The 22221-nt window shown below is 44.8% G+C and overlaps 1 protein-coding gene across 3 annotated transcripts in view; it reads left to right on the forward strand.

Moving 5' to 3' along the window:
* Positions 1 to 22221, forward strand: part of LOC135561719 (integrator complex subunit 15-like) — a 157485-nt gene that overhangs the window by 85709 nt on the left and 49555 nt on the right. The gene's annotated exons all lie outside the window — the stretch shown is intronic.

Raw genomic sequence — 22221 nt, forward strand, 5'->3', positions numbered from 1 at the left:
GGAGGTAGCTGTATATAAAGTGTTAGGGAACAGGGAGGTAGCTGTAGATAAAGTGTTAGGGAACAGGGAGGTAGCTGTATATAAAGTGTTAGGGAACAGGGAGGTAGCTGTCTATAAAGTGTTAGGGAACAGGGAGGTAGCTGTAGATAAAGTGTTAGGGAACAGGAGGTAGTTGTAGATAAAGTGTTAGGGAACAGGAGGTAGCTGTATATAAAGTGTTAGGGAACAGGGAGGTAGCTGTAGATAAAGTGTTAGGGAACAGGGAGGTAGCTGTATATAAAGTGGTAGGGAACAGGGAGGTAGCTGTAGATAAAGTGTTAGGCGTTAGGGAACAGGGAGGTAGCTGTAGATAAAGTGTTAGGGAACAGGAGGTAGCTGTAGATAAAGTGTTAGGGAACAGGGAGGTAGCTGTATATAAAGTGTTAGGGAACAGGGAGGTAGCTGTAGATAAAGTGTTAGGGAACAGGGAGGTAGCTGTAGATAAAGTGTTAGGGAACAGGGACGTAGCTGTAGATAAAGTGTTAGGGAACAGGGAGGTAGCTATAGATAAAGTGTTAGGGAACAGGGAGGTAGCTGTAGATAAAGTGTTACGGAACAGGGAGGTAGCTGTAGATAAAGTGTTAGGGAACAGGGAGGTAGCTGTAGATAAAGTGTTAGGGAACAGGGAGGTAGCTGTAGATAAAGTGTTAGGGAACAGGGAGGTAGCTGTATATAAAGTGTTAGGGAACAGGGAGGTAGCTGTAGATAAAGTGTTAGGGAACAGGGAGGTAGCTGTATATAAAGTGTTAGGGAACAGGGAGGTAGCTGTCTATAAAGTGTTAGGGAACAGGGAGGTAGCTGTAGATAAAGTGTTAGGGAACAGGGAGGTAGCTGTATATAAAGTGTTAGGGAACAGGGAGGTAGTTGTAGATAAAGTGTTAGGGAACAGGGAGGTAGCTGTATATAAAGTGTTAGGGAACAGGGAGGTAGCTGTAGATAAAGTGTTAGGGAACAGGGAGGTAGCTGTATATAAAGTGGTAGGGAACAGGGAGGTAGCTGTAGATAAAGTGTTAGGGAACAGGGAGGTAGCTGTAGATAAAGTGTTAGGGAACAGGGAGGTAGCTGTATATAAAGTGTTAGGGAACAGGGAGGTAGCTGTAGATAAAGTGTTAGGGAACAGGGAGGTAGCTGTAGATAAAGTGTTAGGGAACAGGGAGGTAGTTGTAGATAAAGTGTTAGGGAACAGGGAGGTAGCTGTATATAAAGTGTTAGGCGTTAGGGAACAGGGAGGTAGCTGTAGATAAAGTGTTAGGGAACAGGGAGGTAGCTGTAGATAAAGTGTTAGGCGTTAACAGGGAGGTAGCTGTATATAAAGTGTTAGGGAACAGGGAGGTAGCTGTAGATAAAGTGTTAGGGAACAGGGAGGTAGCTGTAGATAAAGTGTTAGGGAACAGGGAGGTAGCTGTAGATAAAGTGTTAGGGAACAGGGAGGTAGCTATAGATAAAGTGTTAGGGAACAGGGAGGTAGCTGTAGATAAAGTGTTACGGAACAGGGAGGTAGCTGTAGATAAAGTGTTAGGGAACAGGGAGGTAGCTGTATATAAAGTGTTAGGGAACAGGGAGGTGGCTGTAGATAAAGTGTTAGGGAACAGGGAGGTAGCTGTATATAAAGTGTTAGGGAACAGGGAGGTAGCTGTATATAAAGTGTTAGGGAACAGGGAGGTAGCTGTAGATAAAGTGTTAGGGAACAGGGAGGTAGCTGTAGATAAAGTGTTAAGGAACAGGGAGGTAGCTGTAGATAAAGTGTTAGGGAACAGGGAACAGGGAGGTAGCTGTATATAAAGTGTTAGGGAACAGGGAGGTAGCTGTAGATAAAGTGTTAGGGAACAGGGAGGTAGTTGTAGATAAAGTGTTAGGGAACAGGGAGGTAGCTGTATATAAAGTGTTAGGGAACAGGGAGGTAGCTGTAGATAAAGTGTTAGGGAACAGGGAGGTAGCTGTATATAAAGTGGTAGGGAACAGGGAGGTAGCTGTAGATAAAGAGTTAGGGAACAGGGAGGTAGCTGTAGATAAAGTGTTAGGGAACAGGGAGGTAGCTGTAGATAAAGTGTTAGGGAACAGGAGGTAGCTGTAGATAAAGTGTTAGGGAACAGGGAGGTAGCTGTAGATAAAGTGTTAGGGAACAGGGAGGTAGCTGTAGATAAAGTGTTAGGGAACAGGGAGGTAGCTGTAGATAAAGTGTTAGGGAACAGGGAGGTAGCTGTATATAAAGTGTTAGGGAACAGGGAGGTAGCTGTAGATAAAGTGTTAGGGAACAGGGAGGTAGCTGTATATAAAGTGTTAGGGAACAGGGAAGCTGTCTATAAAGTGTTAGGGAACAGGTAGCTGTAGATAAAGTGTTAGGGAACAGGGAGGTAGTTGTAGATAAAGTGTTAGGGAACAGGAGGTAGCTGTATATAAAGTGTTAGGGAACAGGGAGGTAGCTGTAGATAAAGTGTTAGGGAACAGGGAGGTAGCTGTATATAAAGTGGTAGGGAACAGGGAGGTAGCTGTAGATAAAGTGTTAGGCGTTAGGGAACAGGGAGGTAGCTGTAGATAAAGTGTTAGGGAACAGGGAGGTAGCTGTAGATAAAGTGTTAGGTGTTAGGGAACAGGGAGGTAGCTGTATATAAAGTGTTAGGGAACAGGGAGGTAGCTGTAGATAAAGTGTTAGGGAACAGGGAGGTAGCTGTAGATAAAGTGTTAGGGAACAGGGAGGTAGCTGTAGATAAAGTGTTAGGGAACAGGGAGGTAGCTATAGATAAAGTGTTAGGGAACAGGGAGGTAGCTGTAGATAAAGTGTTACGGAACAGGGAGGTAGCTGTAGATAAAGTGTTAGGGAACAGGGAGGTAGCTGTATATAAAGTGTTAGGGAACAGGGAGGTGGCTGTAGATAAAGTGTTAGGGAACAGGGAGGTAGCTGTAGATAAAGTGTTAGGGAACAGGGAGGTAGCTGTAGATAAAGTGTTAGGGAACAGGGAGGTAGCTGTAGATAAAGTGTTAGGGAACAGGAGGTAGCTGGTGATAAAGTGTTAGGGAACAGGGAGGTAGCTGTAGATAAAGTGTTAGGGAACAGGGAGGTAGCTGTAGATAAAGTGTTAGGGAACAGGGAGGTAGCTGGTGATAAAGTGTTAGGGAACAGGGAGGTAGCTGTAGATAAAGTGTTAGGGAACAGGAGGTAGCTGTAGATAAAGTGTTAGGGAACAGGGAGGTAGCTGTAGATAAAGTGTTAGGGAACAGGGAGGTAGCTGTAGATAAAGTGTTAGGGAACAGGGAGGTAGCTGTATATAAAGTGTTAGGGAACAGGGAGGTAGCTGTAGATAAAGTGTTAGGGAACAGGGAGGTAGCTCTAGATAAAGTGTTAGGGAACAGGGAGGTAGCTGTAGATAAAGTGTTAGGGAACAGGGAGGTAGCTGGTGATAAAGTGTTAGGGAACAGGAAGGTAGCTGTAGATAAAGTGTTAGGGAACAGGGAGGTAGCTGTATATAAAGTGTTAGGGAACAGGGAGGTGGCTGTAGATAAAGTGTTAGGGAACAGGGAGGTAGCTGTAGATAAAGTGTTAGGGAACAGGGAGGTAGCTGTAGATAAAGTGTTAGGGAACAGGGAGGTGGCTGTAGATAAAGTGTTAGGGAACAGAGAGGTAGCTGTAGATAAAGTGTTAGGGAACAGGGAGGTAGCTGGTGATAAAGTGTTAGGGAACAGGGAGGTAGCTGTAGATAAAGTGTTAGGGAACAGGGAGGTAGCTGTAGATAAAGTGTTAGGGAACAGGGAGGTAGCTATAGATAAAGTGTTAGGGAACAGGGAGGTAGCTGTAGATAAAGTGTTAGGAACAGGGAGGTAGCTGTAGATAAAGTGTTAGGGAACAGGGAGGTAGCTGTATATAAAGTGTTAGGGAACAGGGAGGTGGCTGTAGATAAAGTGTTAGGGAACAGGGAGGTAGCTGTAGATAAAGTGTTAGGGAACAGGGAGGTGGCTGTAGATAAAGTGTTAGGGAACAGGGAGGTAGCTGTAGTTAAAGTGTTAGGGAACAGGGAGGTAGCTGGTGATAAAGTGTTAGGGAACAGGGAGGTAGCTGTAGATAAAGTGTTAGGGAACAGGGAGGTAGCTGTAGATAAAGTGTTAGGGAACAGGGAGGTAGCTGTAGATAAAGTGTTAGGGAACAGGGAGGTAGCTGGTGATAAAGTGTTAGGGAACAGGAAGGTAGCTGTAGATAAAGTGTTAGGGAACAGGGAGGTAGCTGTATATAAAGTGTTAGGGAACAGGGAGGTGGCTGTAGATAAAGTGTTAGGGAACAGGGAGGTAGCTGTAGATAAAGTGTTAGGGAACAGGGAGGTGGCTGTAGATAAAGTGTTAGGGAACAGGGAGGTAGCTGGTGATAAAGTGTTAGGGAACAGGGAGGTAGCTGTAGATAAAGTGTTAGGGAACAGGGAGGTAGCTGTAGATAAAGTGTTAGGGAACAGGGAGGTAGCTGTAGATAAAGTGTTAGGGAACAGGGAGGTAGCTGTATATAAAGTGTTAGGGAACAGGGAGGTAGCTGTAGATAAAGTGTTAGGGAACAGGGAGGTAGCTGTATATAAAGTGTTAGGGAACAGGGAGGTAGCTGTCTATAAAGTGTTAGGGAACAGGGAGGTAGCTGTAGATAAAGTGTTAGGGAACAGGGAGGTAGCTGTATATAAAGTGTTAGGGAACAGGGAGGTAGTTGTAGATAAAGTGTTAGTTGGAACAGGGAGGTAGCTGTATATAAAGTGTTAGGGAACAGGGAGGTAGCTGTAGATAAAGTGTTAGGGAACAGGGAGGTAGCTGTATATAAAGTGGTAGGGAACAGGGAGGTAGCTGTAGATAAAGTGTTAGGGAACAGGGAGGTAGCTGTAGATAAAGTGTTAGGGAACAGGGAGGTAGCTGTATATAAAGTGTTAGGGAACAGGGAGGTAGCTGTAGATAAAGTGTTAGGGAACAGGAGGTAGCTGTAGATAAAGTGTTAGGGAACAGGGAGGTAGTTGTAGATAAAGTGTTAGGGAACAGGGAGGTAGCTGTATATAAAGTGTTAGGCGTTAGGGAACAGGGAGGTAGCTGTAGATAAAGTGTTAGGGAACAGGGAGGTAGCTGTAGATAAAGTGTTAGGCGTTAGGGAACAGGGAGGTAGCTGTATATAAAGTGTTAGGGAACAGGGAGGTAGCTGTAGATAAAGTGTTAGGGAACAGGGAGGTAGCTGTAGATAAAGTGTTAGGGAACAGGGACGTAGCTGTAGATAAAGTGTTAGGGAACAGGGAGGTAGCTATAGATAAAGTGTTAGGGAACAGGGAGGTAGCTGTAGATAAAGTGTTACGGAACAGGGAGGTAGCTGTAGATAAAGTGTTAGGGAACAGGGAGGTAGCTGTATATAAAGTGTTAGGGAACAGGGAGGTAGCTGTAGATAAAGTGTTAGGGAACAGGGAGGTAGCTGTAGATAAAGTGTTAGGGAACAGGGAGGTGGCTGTAGATAAAGTGTTAGGGAACAGGGAGGTAGCTGTAGATAAAGTGTTAGGGAACAGGGAGGTAGCTGGTGATAAAGTGTTAGGGAACAGGGAGGTAGCTGTAGATAAAGTGTTAGGGAACAGGGAGGTAGCTGTAGATAAAGTGTTAGGGAACAGGGAGGTAGCTGTAGATAAAGTGTTAGGGAACAGGGAGGTAGCTGGTGATAAAGTGTTAGGGAACAGGGAGGTAGCTGTAGATAAAGTGTTAGGGAACAGGGAGGTAGCTGTAGATAAAGTGTTAGGGAACAGGGAGGTAGCTGTAGATAAAGTGTTAGGGAACAGGGAGGTAGCTGTAGATAAAGTGTTAGGGAACAGGGAGGTAGCTGTATATAAAGTGTTAGGGAACAGGGAGGTAGCTGTAGATAAAGTGTTAGGGAACAGGGAGGTAGCTGTAGATAAAGTGTTAGGGAACAGGGAGGTAGCTGTAGATAAAGTGTTAGGGAACAGGGAGGTAGCTGTGATAAAGTGTTAGGGAACAGGAAGGTAGCTGTAGATAAAGTGTTAGGGAACAGGGAGGTAGCTGTATATAAAGTGTTAGGGAACAGGGAGGTGGCTGTAGATAAAGTGTTAGGGAACAGGGAGGTAGCTGTAGATAAAGTGTTAGGGAACAGGGAGGTAGCTGTAGATAAAGTGTTAGGGAACAGGGAGGTGGCTGTAGATAAAGTGTTAGGGAACAGAGAGGTAGCTGTAGATAAAGTGTTAGGGAACAGGGAGGTAGCTGGTGATAAAGTGTTAGGGAACAGGGAGGTAGCTGTAGATAAAGTGTTAGGGAACAGGGAGGTAGCTGTAGATAAAGTGTTAGGGAACAGGGAGGTAGCTATAGATAAAGTGTTAGGGAACAGGGAGGTAGCTGTAGATAAAGTGTTACGGAACAGGGAGGTAGCTGTAGATAAAGTGTTAGGGAACAGGGAGGTAGCTGTATATAAAGTGTTAGGGAACAGGGAGGTGGCTGTAGATAAAGTGTTAGGGAACAGGGAGGTAGCTGTAGATAAAGTGTTAGGGAACAGGGAGGTGGCTGTAGATAAAGTGTTAGGGAACAGGGAGGTAGCTGTAGATAAAGTGTTAGGGAACAGGGAGGTAGCTGGTGATAAAGTGTTAGGGAACAGGGAGGTAGCTGTAGATAAAGTGTTAGGGAACAGGGAGGTAGCTGTAGATAAAGTGTTAGGGAACAGGGAGGTAGCTGTAGATAAAGTGTTAGGGAACAGGGAGGTAGCTGGTGATAAAGTGTTAGGGAATAGGGAGGTAGCTGTAGATAAAGTGTTAGGGAACAGGGAGGTAGCTGTAGATAAAGTGTTAGGGAACAGGGAGGTAGCTGTATATAAAGTGTTAGGGAACAGGAGGTAGCTGTAGATAAAGTGTTAGGGAACAGGGAGGTGGCTGTAGATAAAGTGTTAGGGAACAGGGAGGTAGCTGGTGATAAAGTGTTAGGGAACAGGGAGGTAGCTGTAGATAAAGTGTTAGGGAACAGGAGGTAGCTGTAGATAAAGTGTTAGGGAACAGGGAGGTAGCTGTAGATAAAGTGTTAGGGAACAGGGAGGTAGCTGTATATAAAGTGTTAGGGAACAGGGAGGTAGCTGTAGATAAAGTGTTAGGGAACAGGGAGGTAGCTGTATATAAAGTGTTAGGGAACAGGGAGGTAGCTGTAGATAAAGTGTTAGGGAACAGGGAGGTAGCTGTATATAAAGTGTTAGGGAACAGGGAGGTAGTTGTAGATAAAGTGTTAGGGAACAGGGAGGTAGCTGTATATAAAGTGTTAGGGAACAGGGAGGTAGCTGTAGATAAAGTGTTAGGGAACAGGGAGGTAGCTGTATATAAAGTGTTAGGGAACAGGGAGGTAGCTGTAGATAAAGTGTTAGGGAACAGGGAGGTAGCTGTAGATAAAGTGTTAGGGAACAGGGAGGTAGTTGTAGATAAAGTGTTAGGGAACAGGGAGGTAGCTGTATATAAAGTGTTAGGCGTTAGGGAACAGGGAGGTAGCTGTAGATAAAGTGTTAGGGAACAGGGAGGTAGCTGTAGATAAAGTGTTAGGCGTTAGGGAACAGGGAGGTAGCTGTATATAAAGTGTTAGGGAACAGGGAGGTAGCTGTAGATAAAGTGTTAGGGAACAGGGAGGTAGCTGTAGATAAAGTGTTAGGGAACAGGGAGGTAGCTGTAGATAAAGTGTCTGGCGTTAGGGAACAGGGAGGTAGCTGTATATAAAGTGTTAGGGAACAGGGAGGTAGCTGTAGATAAAGTGTTAGGGAACAGGGAGGTAGCTGTAGATAAAGTGTTAGGGAACAGGGACGTAGCTGTAGATAAAGTGTTAGGGAACAGGGAGGTAGCTATAGATAAAGTGTTAGGGAACAGGGAGGTAGCTGTAGATAAAGTGTTACGGAACAGGGAGGTAGCTGTAGATAAAGTGTTAGGGAACAGGGAGGTAGCTGTATATAAAGTGTTAGGGAACAGGGAGGTGGCTGTAGATAAAGTGTTAGGGAACAGGGAGGTAGCTGTAGATAAAGTGTTAGGGAACAGGGAGGTGGCTGTAGATAAAGTGTTAGGGAACAGGGAGGTAGCTGTAGATAAAGTGTTAGGGAACAGGAGGTAGCTGGTGATAAAGTGTTAGGGAACAGGGAGGTAGCTGTAGATAAAGTGTTAGGGAACAGGGAGGTAGCTGGTGATAAAGTGTTAGGGAACATGGAGGTAGCTGTAGATAAAGTGTTAGGGAACAGGGAGGTAGCTGTAGATAAAGTGTTAGGGAACAGGGAGGTAGCTGTAGATAAAGTGTTAGGGAACAGGGAGGTAGCTGTAGATAAAGTGTTAGGGAACAGGGAGGTAGCTGTATATAAAGTGTTAGGGAACAGGGAGGTAGCTGTAGATAAAGTGTTAGGGAACAGGGAGGTAGCTGTAGATAAAGTGTTAGGGAACAGGGAGGTAGCTGTAGATAAAGTGTTAGGGAACAGGGAGGTAGCTGGTGATAAAGTGTTAGGGAACAGGAAGGTAGCTGTAGATAAAGTGTTAGGGAACAGGGAGGTAGCTGTATATAAAGTGTTAGGGAACAGGGAGGTGGCTGTAGATAAAGTGTTAGGGAACAGGGAGGTAGCTGTAGATAAAGTGTTAGGGAACAGGGAGGTAGCTGTAGATAAAGTGTTAGGGAACAGGGAGGTGGCTGTAGATAAAGTGTTAGGGAACAGAGAGGTAGCTGTAGATAAAGTGTTAGGGAACAGGAGGTAGCTGGTGATAAAGTGTTAGGGAACAGGGAGGTAGCTGTAGATAAAGTGTTAGGGAACAGGGAGGTAGCTGTAGATAAAGTGTTAGGGAACAGGGAGGTAGCTATAGATAAAGTGTTAGGGAACAGGGAGGTAGCTGTAGATAAAGTGTTACGGAACAGGGAGGTAGCTGTAGATAAAGTGTTAGGGAACAGGGAGGTAGCTGTATATAAAGTGTTAGGGAACAGGGAGGTGGCTGTAGATAAAGTGTTAGGGAACAGGGAGGTAGCTGTAGATAAAGTGTTAGGGAACAGGGAGGTGGCTGTAGATAAAGTGTTAGGGAACAGGAGGTAGCTGTAGATAAAGTGTTAGGGAACAGGGAGGTAGCTGGTGATAAAGTGTTAGGGAACAGGGAGGTAGCTGTAGATAAAGTGTTAGGGAACAGGGAGGTAGCTGTAGATAAAGTGTTAGGGAACAGGGAGGTAGCTGTAGATAAAGTGTTAGGGAACAGGGAGGTAGCTGGTGATAAAGTGTTAGGGAATAGGGAGGTAGCTGTAGATAAAGTGTTAGGGAACAGGGAGGTAGCTGTAGATAAAGTGTTAGGGAACAGGGAGGTAGCTGTATATAAAGTGTTAGGGAACAGGGAGGTAGCTGTAGATAAAGTGTTAGGGAACAGGGAGGTAGCTGTAGATAAAGTGTTAGGGAACAGGGAGGTAGCTGTAGATAAAGTGTTAGGGAACAGGGAGGTAGCTGGTGATAAAGTGTTAGGGAACAGGAAGGTAGCTGTAGATAAAGTGTTAGGGAACAGGGAGGTAGCTGTATATAAAGTGTTAGGGAACAGGGAGGTGGCTGTAGATAAAGTGTTAGGGAACAGGGAGGTAGCTGTAGATAAAGTGTTAGGGAACAGGGAGGTGGCTGTAGATAAAGTGTTAGGGAACAGGGAGGTAGCTGGTGATAAAGTGTTAGGGAACAGGGAGGTAGCTGTAGATAAAGTGTTAGGGAACAGGGAGGTAGCTGTAGATAAAGTGTTAGGGAACAGGGAGGTAGCTGTAGATAAAGTGTTAGGGAACAGGGAGGTAGCTGTAGATAAAGTGTTAGGGAACAGGGAGGTAGCTGTAGATAAAGTGTTAGGGAACAGGGAGGTAGCTGTATATAAAGTGTTAGGCGTTAGGGAACAGGGAGGTAGCTGTAGATAAAGTGTTAGGGAACAGGGAGGTAGCTGTAGATAAAGTGTTAGGCGTTAGGGAACAGGGAGGTAGCTGTATATAAAGTGTTAGGGAACAGGGAGGTAGCTGTAGATAAAGTGTTAGGGAACAGGAGGTAGCTGTAGATAAAGTGTTAGGGAACAGGAAGGTAGCTGTAGATAAAGTGTTAGGGAACAGGGAGGTAGCTGTATATGAAGTGTTAGGGGTTAGGGAACAGGGAGGTAGCTGTAGATAAAGTGTTAGGGAACAGGGAGGTAGCTATAGATAAAGTGTTAGGGAACAGGAGGTAGCTGTAGATAAAGTGTTAGGGAACAGGGAGGTAGCTGTAGATAAAGTGTTAGGGAACAGGGAGGTAGCTGTAGATAAAGTGTTAGGGAACAGGGAGGTAGCTGTAGATAAAGTGTTAGGGAACAGGGAGGTAGCTGTATATGAAGTGTTAGGGGTTAGGGAACAGGGAGGTAGCTGTAGATAAAGTGTTTGGGAACAGGGAGGTAGCTGTAGATAAAGTGTTAGGGAACAGGGAGGTAGCTGTATATAAAGTGTTAGGGAACAGGGAGGTAGCTGTATATAAAGTGTTAGGGAACAGGGAGGTAGCTGTAGATAAAGTGTTAGGGAACAGGGAGGTAGCTGTAGATAAAGTGTTAGGGACCAGGGAGGTAGCTGTATATAAAGTGTTAGGGAACAGGGAGGTAGCTATAGATAAAGTGTTAGGGAACAGGGAGGTAGCTGTAGATAAAGTGTTAGGGAACAGGGAGGTAGCTGTAGATAAAGTGTTAGGGAACAGGGAGGTAGCTGTAGATAAAGTGTTAGGGAACAGGGAGGTAGCTGTAGATAAAGTGTTAGGGAACAGGGAGGTAGCTGTAGATAAAGTGTTAGGGAACAGGGAGGTAGCTATAGATAAAGTGTTTGGGAACAGGGAGGTAGCTGTAGATAAAGTGTTAGGGAACAGGGAGGTAGCTGTATATAAAGTGTTAGGGAACAGGGAGGTAGCTGTATATAAAGTGTTAGGGGTTAGGGAACAGGGAGGTAGCTGTAGATAAAGTGTTAGGGAACAGGGAGGTAGCTGTATATGAAGTGTTAGGGGTTAGGGAACAGGGAGGTAGCTGTAGATAAAGTGTTTGGGAACAGGGAGGTAGCTGTAGATAAAGTGTTAGGGAACAGGGGAGGTAGCTGTATATAAAGTGTTAGGGAACAGGAGGTAGCTGTATATAAAGTGTTAGGGAACAGGGAGGTAGCTGTAGATAAAGTGTTAGGGAACAGGGAGGTAGCTGTAGATAAAGTGTTAGGGACCAGGGAGGTAGCTGTATATAAAGTGTTAGGGAACAGGAGGTAGCTATAGATAAAGTGTTAGGGAACAGGGAGGTAGCTGTAGATAAAGTGTTAGGGAACAGGGAGGTAGCTGTAGATAAAGTGTTAGGGAACAGGGAGGTAGCTGTAGATAAAGTGTTAGGGAACAGGGAGGTAGCTGTAGATAAAGTGTTAGGGAACAGGGAGGTAGCTGTAGATAAAGTGTTAGGGAACAGGGAGGTAGCTATAGATAAAGTGTTTGGGAACAGGGAGGTAGCTGTAGATAAAGTGTTAGGGAACAGGAGGTAGCTGTATATAAAGTGTTAGGGAACAGGGAGGTAGCTGTATATAAAGTGTTAGGGAACAGGGAGGTAGCTGTAGATAAAGTGTTAGGGAACAGGGAGGTAGTTGTATATAAAGTGTTAGGGAACAGGGGGAGGTAGCTGTAGATAAAGTGTTAGGGAACAGGGAGGTAGATGTAGATAAAGTGTTAGGGAACAGGGAGGTAGCTGTAGATAAAGTGTTAGGGAACAGGGAGGTAGCTGTATATAAAGTGTTAGGGAACAGGGAGGTAGCTGTAGATAAAGTGTTAGGGAACAGGGAGGTAGCTGTATATAAAGTGTTGGGGAACAGGGAGGTAGCTGTAGATAAAGTGTTAGGGAACAGGGAGGTAGCTGTAGATAAAGTGTTAGGGAACAGGGAGGTAGCTGTAGATAAAGTGTTAGGGAACAGGGAGGTAGCTGTAGATAAAGTGTTAGGGAACAGGGAGGTAGCTGTATATAAAGTGTTAGGGAACAGGGAGGTAGCTGTATATAAAGTGTTAGGGAACAGGGAGGTAGCTGTAGATAAAGTGTTAGGGAACAGGGAGGTAGCTGTAGATAAAGTGTTAAGGAACAGGGAGGTAGCTGTAGATAAAGTGTAAGGGAACAGGGAACAGGGAGGTAGCTGTATATAAAGTGTTAGGGAACAGGGAGGTAGCTGTAGATAAAGTGTTAGGGAACAGGGAGGTAGCTGTATATAAAGTGTTAGGGAACAGGGAGGTGGCTGTAGATAAAGTGTTAGGGAACAGGGAGGTAGCTGTAGATAAAGTGTTAGGGAACAGGGAGGTAGCTGAAGATAAAGTGTTAGGGAACAGGGAGGTGGCTGTAGATAAAGTGTTAGGGAACAGGAGGTAGCTGTAGATAAAGTGTTAGGGAACAGGAGGTAGCTGTAGATAAAGTGTTAGGGAACAGGGAGGTAGCTATAGATAAAGTGTTAGGGAACAGGAGGTAGCTGTAGATAAAGTGTTACGGAACAGGGAGGTAGCTGTAGATAAAGTGTTAGGGAACAGGGAGGTAGCTGTATATAAAGTGTTAGGGAACAGGGAGGTGGCTGTAGATAAAGTGTTAGGGAACAGGGAGGTAGCTGTAGATAAAGTGTTAGGGAACAGGGAGGTGGCTGTAGATAAAGTGTTAGGGAACAGGAGGTAGCTGTAGATAAAGTGTTAGGGAACAGGGAGGTAGCTGGTGATAAAGTGTTAGGGAACAGGGAGGTAGCTGTAGATAAAGTGTTAGGGAACAGGGAGGTAGCTGTAGATAAAGTGTTAGGGAACAGGGAGGTAGCTGTAGATAAAGTGTTAGGGAACAGGGAGGTAGCTGTAGATAAAGTGTTAGGGAACAGGGAGGTAGCTGTAGATAAAGTGTTAGGGAACAGGGAGGTAGCTGTATATGAAGTGTTAGGGGTTAGGGAACAGGGAGGTAGCTGTAGATAAAGTGTTTGGGAACAGGGAGGTAGCTGTAGATAAAGTGTTAGGGAACAGGGAGGTAGCTGTATATAAAGTGTTAGGGAACAGGGAGGTAGCTGTATATAAAGTGTTAGGGAACAGGGAGGTAGCTGTAGATAAAGTGTTAGTGAACAGGGAGGTAGTTGTATATAAAGTGTTAGGGAACAGGGAGGTAGCTGTAGATAAAGTGTTAGGGAACAGGGAGGTAGCTGTATATAAAGTGTTAGGGAACAGGGAGGTAGCTGTAGATAAAGTGTTAGGGAACAGGGAGGTAGCTGTAGATAAAGTGTTATGGAACAGGGAGGTAGCTGTAGATAAAGTGTTAGGGAACAGGGAGGTAGCTGTAGATAAAGTGTTAGGGACCAGGGAGGTAGCTGTATATAAAGTGTTAGGGAACAGGAGGTAGCTGTATATAAAGTGTTAGGGAACAGGAGGTAGCTGTAGATAAAGTGTTAGGGAACAGGGAGGTAGCTGTAGATAAAGTGTTAAGGAACAGGGAGGTAGCTGTAGATAAAGTGTTAGGGAACAGGGAACAGGGAGGTAGCTGTATATAAAGTGTTAGGGAACAGGGAGGTAGCTGTAGATAAAGTGTTAGGGAACAGGGAGGTAGTTGTAGATAAAGTGTTAGGGAACAGGGAGGTAGCTGTATATAAAGTGTTAGGGAACAGGGAGGTAGCTGTAGATAAAGTGTTAGGGAACAGGGAGGTAGCTGTATATAAAGTGGTAGGGAACAGGGAGGTAGCTGTAGATAAAGAGTTAGGGAACAGGGAGGTAGCTGTAGATAAAGTGTTAGGGAACAGGGAGGTAGCTGTAGATAAAGTGTTAGGGAACAGGGAGGTAGCTGTAGATAAAGGGTTAGGGAACAGGGAGGTAGCTGTAGATAAAGTGTTAGGGAACAGGGAGGTAGCTGTAGATAAAGTGTTAGGGAACAGGAGGTAGCTGTAGATAAAGTGTTAGGGAACAGGGAGGTAGCTGTATATAAAGTGTTAGGGAACAGGGAGGTAGCTGTAGATAAAGTGTTAGGGAACAGGGAGGTAGCTGTATATAAAGTGTTAGGGAACAGGAGGTAGCTGTCTATAAAGTGTTAGGGAACAGGGAGGTAGCTGTAGATAAAGTGTTAGGGAACAGGGAGGTAGCTGTATATAAAGTGTTAGGGAACAGGGAGGTAGTTGTAGATAAAGTGTTAGGGAACAGGGAGGTAGCTGTATATAAAGTGTTAGGGAACAGGGAGGTAGCTGTAGATAAAGTGTTAGGGAACAGGGAGGTAGCTGTATATAAAGTGGTAGGGAACAGGGAGGTAGCTGTAGATAAAGTGTTAGGGAACAGGGAGGTAGCTGTAGATAAAGTGTTAGGGAACAGGGAGGTAGCTGTATATAAAGTGTTAGGGAACAGGGAGGTAGCTGTAGATAAAGTGTTAGGGAACAGGGAGGTAGCTGTAGATAAAGTGTTAGGGAACAGGGAGGTAGTTGTAGATAAAGTGTTAGGGAACAGGGAGGTAGCTGTATATAAAGTGTTAGGCGTTAGGGAACAGGGAGGTAGCTGTAGATAAAGTGTTAGGGAACAGGGAGGTAGCTGTAGATAAAGTGTTAGGCGTTAGGGAACAGGGAGGTAGCTGTATATAAAGTGTTAGGGAACAGGGAGGTAGCTGTAGATAAAGTGTTAGGGAACAGTGAGGTAGCTGTAGATAAAGTGTTAGGGAACAGGGAGGTAGCTGTAGATAAAGTGTTAGGGAACAGGGAGGTAGCTATAGATAAAGTGTTAGGGAACAGGGAGGTAGCTGTAGATAAAGTGTTACGGAACAGGGAGGTAGCTGTAGATAAAGTGTTAGGGAACAGGGAGGTAGCTGTATATAAAGTGTTAGGGAACAGGGAGGTGGCTGTAGATAAAGTGTTAGGGAACAGGGAGGTAGCTGTAGATAAAGTGTTAGGGAACAGGGAGGTGGCTGTAGATAAAGTGTTAGGGAACAGGGAGGTAGCTGTAGATAAAGTGTTAGGGAACAGGGAGGTAGCTGGTGATAAAGTGTTAGGGAACAGGGAGGTAGCTGTAGATAAAGTGTTAGGGAACAGGGAGGTAGCTGTAGATAAAGTGTTAGGGAACAGGGAGGTAGCTGTAGATAAAGTGTTAGGGAACAGGGAGGTAGCTGGTGATAAAGTGTTAGGGAACAGGAGGTAGCTGTAGATAAAGTGTTAGGGAACAGGGAGGTAGCTGTCGATAAAGTGTTAGGGAACAGGGAGGTAGCTGTAGATAAAGTGTTAGGGAACAGGGAGGTAGCTGTAGATAAAGTGTTAGGGAACAGGGAGGTAGCTGTATATAAAGTGTTAGGGAACAGGGAGGTAGCTGTAGATAAAGTGTTAGGGAACAGGGAGGTAGCTGTAGATAAAGTGTTAGGGAACAGGGAGGTAGCTGGTGATAAAGTGTTAGGGAACAGGAAGGTAGCTGTAGATAAAGTGTTAGGGAACAGGGAGGTAGCTGTATATAAAGTGTTAGGGAACAGGGAGGTGGCTGTAGATAAAGTGTTAGGGAACAGGGAGGTAGCTGTAGATAAAGTGTTAGGGAACAGGAGGTAGCTGTAGATAAAGTGTTAGGGAACAGGGGGAGGTGGCTGTAGATAAAGTGTTAGGGAACAGAGAGGTAGCTGTAGATAAAGTGTTAGGGAACAGGAGGTAGCTGGTGATAAAGTGTTAGGGAACAGGGAGGTAGCTGTAGATAAAGTGTTAGGGAACAGGAGGTAGCTGTAGATAAAGTGTTAGGGAACATGGAGGTAGCTGTAGATAAAGTGTTAGGGAACAGGAGGTAGCTGTAGATAAAGTGTTACGGAACAGGGAGGTAGTTGTAGATAAAGTGTTAGGGAACAGGGAGGTAGCTGTATATAAAGTGTTAGGGAACAGGGAGGTGGCTGTAGATAAAGTGTTAGGGAACAGGGAGGTAGCTGTAGATAAAGTGTTAGGGAACAGGTAGGTGGCTGTAGATAAAGTGTTAGGGAACAGGGAGGTAGCTGTAGATAAAGTGTTAGGGAACAGGAGGTAGCTGGTGATAAAGTGTTAGGGAACAGGGAGGTAGCTGTAGATAAAGTGTTAGGGAACAGGGAGGTAGCTGTAGATAAAGTGTTAGGGAACAGGGAGGTAGCTGTAGATAAAGTGTTAGGGAACAGGGAGGTAGCTGGTGATAAAGTGTTAGGGAATAGGGAGGTAGCTGTAGATAAAGTGTTAGGGAACAGGGAGGTAGCTGTAGATAAAGTGTTAGGAACAGGGAGGTAGCTGTATATAAAGTGTTAGGGAACAGGGAGGTAGCTGTAGATAAAGTGTTAGGGAACAGGGAGGTAGCTGTAGATAAAGTGTTAGGGAACAGGGAGGTAGCTGTAGATAAAGTGTTAGGGAACAGGAAGGTAGCTGGTGATAAAGTGTTAGGGAACAGGAAGGTAGCTGTAGATAAAGTGTTAGGGAACAGGGAGGTAGCTGTATATAAAGTGTTAGGGAACAGGAGGTGGCTGTAGATAAAGTGTTAGGGAACAGGGAGGTAGCTGTAGATAAAGTGTTAGGGAACAGGGAGGTGGCTGTAGATAAAGTGTTAGGGAACAGGGAGGTAGCTGGTGATAAAGTGTTAGGGAACAGGGAGGTAGCTGTAGATAAAGTGTTAGGGAACAGGGAGGTAGCTGTAGATAAAGTGTTAGGGAACAGGGAGGTAGCTGTAGATAAAGTGTTAGGGAACAGGGAGGTAGCTGTAGATAAAGTGTTAGGGAACAGGGAGGTAGCTGTAGATAAAGTGTTAGGGAACAGGGAGGTAGCTGTATATAAAGTGTTAGGCGTTAGGGAACAGGGAGGTAGCTGTAGATAAAGTGTTAGGGAACAGGGAGGTAGCTGTAGATAAAGTGTTAGGCGTTAGGGAACAGGGAGGTAGCTGTATATAAAGTGTTAGGGAACAGGGAGGTAGCTGTAGATAAAGTGTTAGGGAACAGGGAGGTAGCTGTAGATAAAGTGTTAGGGAACAGGAAGGTAGCTGTAGATAAAATGTTAGGGAACAGGGAGGTAGCTGTATATGAAGTGTTAGGGGTTAGGGAACAGGGAGGTAGCTGTAGATAAAGTGTTAGGGAACAGGGAGGTAGCTATAGATAAAGTGTTAGGGAACAGGGAGGTAGCTGTAGATAAAGTGTTAGGGAACAGGGAGGTAGCTGTAGATAAAGTGTTAGGGAACAGGGAGGTAGCTGTAGATAAAGTGTTAGGGAACAGGGAGGTAGCTGTAGATAAAGTGTTAGGGAACAGGGAGGTAGCTGTATATGAAGTGTTAGGGGTTAGGGAACAGGGAGGTAGCTGTAGATAAAGTGTTTGGGAACAGGGAGGTAGCTGTAGATAAAGTGTTAGGGAACAGGGAGGTTGCTGTATATAAAGTGTTAGGGAACAGGGAGGTAGCTGTATATAAAGTGTTAGGGAACTGTGAGGTAGCTGTAGATAAAGTGTTAGGGAACAGGGAGGTAGTTGTATATAAAGTGTTAGGGAACAGGGAGGTAGCTGTAGATAAAGTGTTAGGGAACAGGGAGGTAGATGTAGATAAAGTGTTAGGGAACAGGGAGGTAGCTGTAGATAAAGTGTTAGGGAACAGGGAGGTAGCTGTATATAAAGTGTTAGGGAACAGGGAGGTAGCTGTAGATAAAGTGTTAGGGAACAGGGAGGTAGCTGTATATAAAGTGTTGGGGAACAGGGAGGTAGCTGTAGATAAAGTGTTAGGGAACAGGGAGGTAGCTGTATATAAAGTGGTAGGGAACAGGGAGGTAGCTGTAGATAAAGAGTTAGGGAACAGGGAGGTAGCTGTAGATAAAGTGTTAGGGAACAGGGAGGTAGCTGTAGATAAAGGGTTAGGGAACAGGGAGGTAGCTGTAGATAAAGTGTTAGGGAACAGGGAGGTAGCTGTAGATAAAGTGTTAGGGAACAGGGAGGTAGCTGTAGATAAAGTGTTAGGGAACAGGGAGGTAGCTGTATATAAAGTGTTAGGGAACAGGGAGGTAGCTGTAGATAAAGTGTTAGGGAACAGGGAGGTAGCTGTAGATAAAGTGTTAGGGAACAGGAGGTAGCTGTATATAAAGTGGTAGGGAACAGGGAGGTAGCTGTAGATAAAGTGTTAGGGAACAGGAGGTAGCTGTAGATAAAGTGTTAGGGAACAGGGAGGTAGCTGTATATAAAGTGTTAGGGAACAGGGAGGTAGCTGTAAATAAAGTGTTAGGGAACAGGGAGGTAGCTGTAGATAAAGTGTTAGGGAACAGGGAGGTAGTTGTAGATAAAGTGTTAGGGAACAGGGAGGTAGCTGTATATAAAGTGTTAGGCGTTAGGGAACAGGGAGGTAGCTGTAGATAAAGTGTTAGGGAACAGGGAGGTAGCTGTAGATAAAGTGTTAGGCGTTAGGGAACAGGGAGGTAGCTGTATATAAAGTGTTAGGGAACAGGGAGGTAGCTGTAGATAAAGTGTTAGGGAACAGGGAGGTAGCTGTAGATAAAGTGTTAGGGAACAGGGAGGTAGCTGTAGATAAAGTGTTAGGGACCAGGGAGGTAGCTGTATATAAAGTGTTAGGGAACAGGGAGGTAGCTGTAGATAAAGTGTTAGGGAACAGGGAGGTAGCTGTAGATAAAGTGTTAGGGAACAGGGAGGTAGCTGTAGATAAAGTGTTAGGGAACAGGGAGGTAGCTGTAGATAAAGTGTTAGGGAACAGGGAGGTAGCTATATATAAAGTGTTAGGGAACAGGGAGGTAGCTGTATATAAAGTGTTAGGGAACAGGGAGGTAGCTGTAGATAAAGTGTTAGGGAACAGGGAGGTAGCTGTAGATAAAGTGTTAAGGAACAGGGAGGTAGCTGTAGATAAAGTGTAAGGGAACAGGGAACAGGAGGTAGCTGTATATAAAGTGTTAGGGAACAGGGGAGGTAGCTGTAGATAAAGTGTTAGGGAACAGGGAGGTAGTTGTAGATAAAGTGTTAGGGAACAGGGAGGTAGCTGTATATAAAGTGTTAGGGAACAGGGAGGTAGCTGTAGATAAAGTGTTAGGGAACAGGGAGGTAGCTGTATATAAAGTGGTAGGGAACAGGGAGGTAGCTGTAGATAAAGAGTTAGGGAACAGGGAGGTAGCTGTAGATAAAGTGTTAGGGAACAGGGAGGTAGCTGTAGATAAAGGGTTAGGGAACAGGGAGGTAGCTGTAGATAAAGTGTTAGGGAACAGGGAGGTAGCTGTAGATAAAGTGTTAGGGAACAGGGAGGTAGCTGTATATAAAGTGTTAGGGAACAGGGAGGTAGCTGTATATAAAGTGTTAGGGAACAGGGAGGTAGCTGTATATAAAGTGTTAGGGAACAGGGAGGTAGCTGTCTATAAAGTGTTAGGGAACAGGGAGGTAGCTGTAGATAAAGTGTTAGGGAACAGGGAGGTAGCTGTATATAAAGTGTTAGGGAACAGGGAGGTAGTTGTAGATAAAGTGTTAGGGAACAGGAGGTAGCTGTATATAAAGTGTTAGGGAACAGGGAGGTAGCTGTAGATAAAGTGTTAGGGAACAGGAGGTAGCTGTATATAAAGTGGTAGGGAACAGGGAGGTAGCTGTAGATAAAGTGTTAGGGAACAGGGAGGTAGCTGTAGATAAAGTGTTAGGGAACAGGGAGGTAGCTGTATATAAAGTGTTAGGGAACAGGGAGGTAGCTGTAGATAAAGTGTTAGGGAACAGGGAGGTAGCTGTAGATAAAGTGTTAGGGAACAGGGAGGTAGTTGTAGATAAAGTGTTAGGGAACAGGGAGGTAGCTGTATATAAAGTGTTAGGCGTTAGGGAACAGGGAGGTAGCTGTAGATAAAGTGTTAGGGAACAGGGAGGTAGCTGTAGATAAAGTGTTAGGCGTTAGGGAACAGGGAGGTAGCTGTATATAAAGTGTTAGGGAACAGGGAGGTAGCTGTAGATAAAGTGTTAGGGAACAGGGAGGTAGCTGTAGATAAAGTGTTAGGGAACAGGGAGGTAGCTGTAGATAAAGTGTTAGGGACCAGGGAGGTAGCTGTATATAAAGTGTTAGGGAACAGGGAGGTAGCTGTAGATAAAGTGTTAGGGAACAGGGAGGTAGCTGTAGATAAAGTGTTAGGGAACAGGGAGGTAGCTGTAGATAAAGTGTTAGGGAACAGGGAGGTAGCTGTAGATAAAGTGTTAGGGACCAGGGAGGTAGCTGTATATAAAGTGTTAGGGAACAGGGAGGTAGCTGTAGATAAAGTGTTAGGGAACAGGGAGGTAGCTATAGATAAAGTGTTAGGGAACAGGGAGGTAGCTGTAGATAAAGTGTTAGGGAACAGGGAGGTAGCTGTAGATAAAGTGTTAGGGAACAGGGAGGTAGCTGTAGATAAAGTGTTAGGGAACAGGGAGGTAGCTATATATAAAGTGTTAGGGAACAGGGAGGTAGCTGTATATAAAGTGTTAGGGAACAGGGAGGTAGCTGTAGATAAAGTGTTAGGGAACAGGGAGGTAGCTGTAGATAAAGTGTTAAGGAACAGGGAGGTAGCTGTAGATAAAGTGTAAGGGAACAGGGAACAGGGAGGTAGCTGTATATAAAGTGTTAGGGAACAGGGAGGTAGCTGTAGATAAAGTGTTAGGGAACAGGGAGGTAGTTGTAGATAAAGTGTTAGGGAACAGGGAGGTAGCTGTATATAAAGTGTTAGGGAACAGGGAGGTAGCTGTAGATAAAGTGTTAGGGAACAGGAGGTAGCTGTATATAAAGTGGTAGGGAACAGGGAGGTAGCTGTAGATAAAGAGTTAGGGAACAGGGAGGTAGCTGTAGATAAAGTGTTAGGGAACAGGGAGGTAGCTGTAGATAAAGGGTTAGGGAACAGGAGGTAGCTGTAGATAAAGTGTTAGGGAACAGGGAGGTAGCTGTAGATAAAGTGTTAGGGAACAGGGAGGTAGCTGTATATAAAGTGTTAGGGAACAGGGGAGGTAGCTGTATATAAAGTGTTAGGGAACAGGGAGGTAGCTGTATATAAAGTGTTAGGGAACAGGGAGGTAGCTGTCTATAAAGTGTTAGGGAACAGGGAGGTAGCTGTAGATAAAGTGTTAGGGAACAGGGAGGTAGCTGTATATAAAGTGTTAGGGAACAGGGAGGTAGTTGTAGATAAAGTGTTAGGGAACAGGGAGGTAGCTGTATATAAAGTGTTAGGGAACAGGGAGGTAGCTGTAGATAAAGTGTTAGGGAACAGGGAGGTAGCTGTATATAAAGTGGTAGGGAACAGGGAGGTAGCTGTAGATAAAGTGTTAGGGAACAGGGAGGTAGCTGTAGATAAAGTGTTAGGGAACAGGGAGGTAGCTGTATATAAAGTGTTAGGGAACAGGGAGGTAGCTGTAGATAAAGTGTTAGGGAACAGGGAGGTAGCTGTAGATAAAGTGTTAGGGAACAGGAGGTAGTTGTAGATAAAGTGTTAGGGAACAGGGAGGTAGCTGTATATAAAGTGTTAGGCGTTAGGGAACAGGGAGGTAGCTGTAGATAAAGTGTTAGGGAACAGGGAGGTAGCTGTAGATAAAGTGTTAGGCGTTAGGGAACAGGGAGGTAGCTGTATATAAAGTGTTAGGGAACAGGGAGGTAGCTGTAGATAAAGTGTTAGGGAACAGGGAGGTAGCTGTAGATAAAGTGTTAGGGAACAGGGAGGTAGCTGTAGATAAAGTGTTAGGGACCAGGGAGGTAGCTGTATATAAAGTGTTAGGGAACAGGGAGGTAGCTGTAGATAAAGTGTTAGGGAACAGGGAGGTAGCTATAGATAAAGTGTTAGGGAACAGGGAGGTAGCTGTAGATAAAGTGTTACGGAACAGGGAGGTAGCTGTAGATAAAGTGTTAGGGAACAGGGAGGTAGCTGTATATAAAGTGTTAGGGAACAGGGAGGTGGCTGTAGATAAAGTGTTAGGGAACAGGGAGGTAGCTGTAGATAAAGTGTTAGGGAACAGGGAGGTGGCTGTAGATAAAGTGTTAGGGAACAGGGAGGTAGCTGTAGATAAAGTGTTTAGGGAACAGGGAGGTAGCTGTAGATAAAGTGTTAGGGAACAGGGAGGTAGCTGTAGATAAAGTGTTAGGGAACAGGGAGGTAGCTGTAGATAAAGTGTTAGGGAACAGGGAGGTAGCTGTATATAAAGTGTTAGGGAACAGGGAGGTAGCTGGTGAGTTATATATATATATATATATATATACAGTATTTTAAAAAGTATTTAGTCAGCCACCAATTGTGCAAGTTCTCCCACCTAAAAAGATGAGAGAGGACTCTA

The sequence above is a fragment of the Oncorhynchus nerka genome, linkage group LG18 (genome assembly GCF_034236695.1).
Source record: "Oncorhynchus nerka isolate Pitt River linkage group LG18, Oner_Uvic_2.0, whole genome shotgun sequence".
Taxonomy (NCBI): domain Eukaryota; kingdom Metazoa; phylum Chordata; class Actinopteri; order Salmoniformes; family Salmonidae; genus Oncorhynchus; species Oncorhynchus nerka.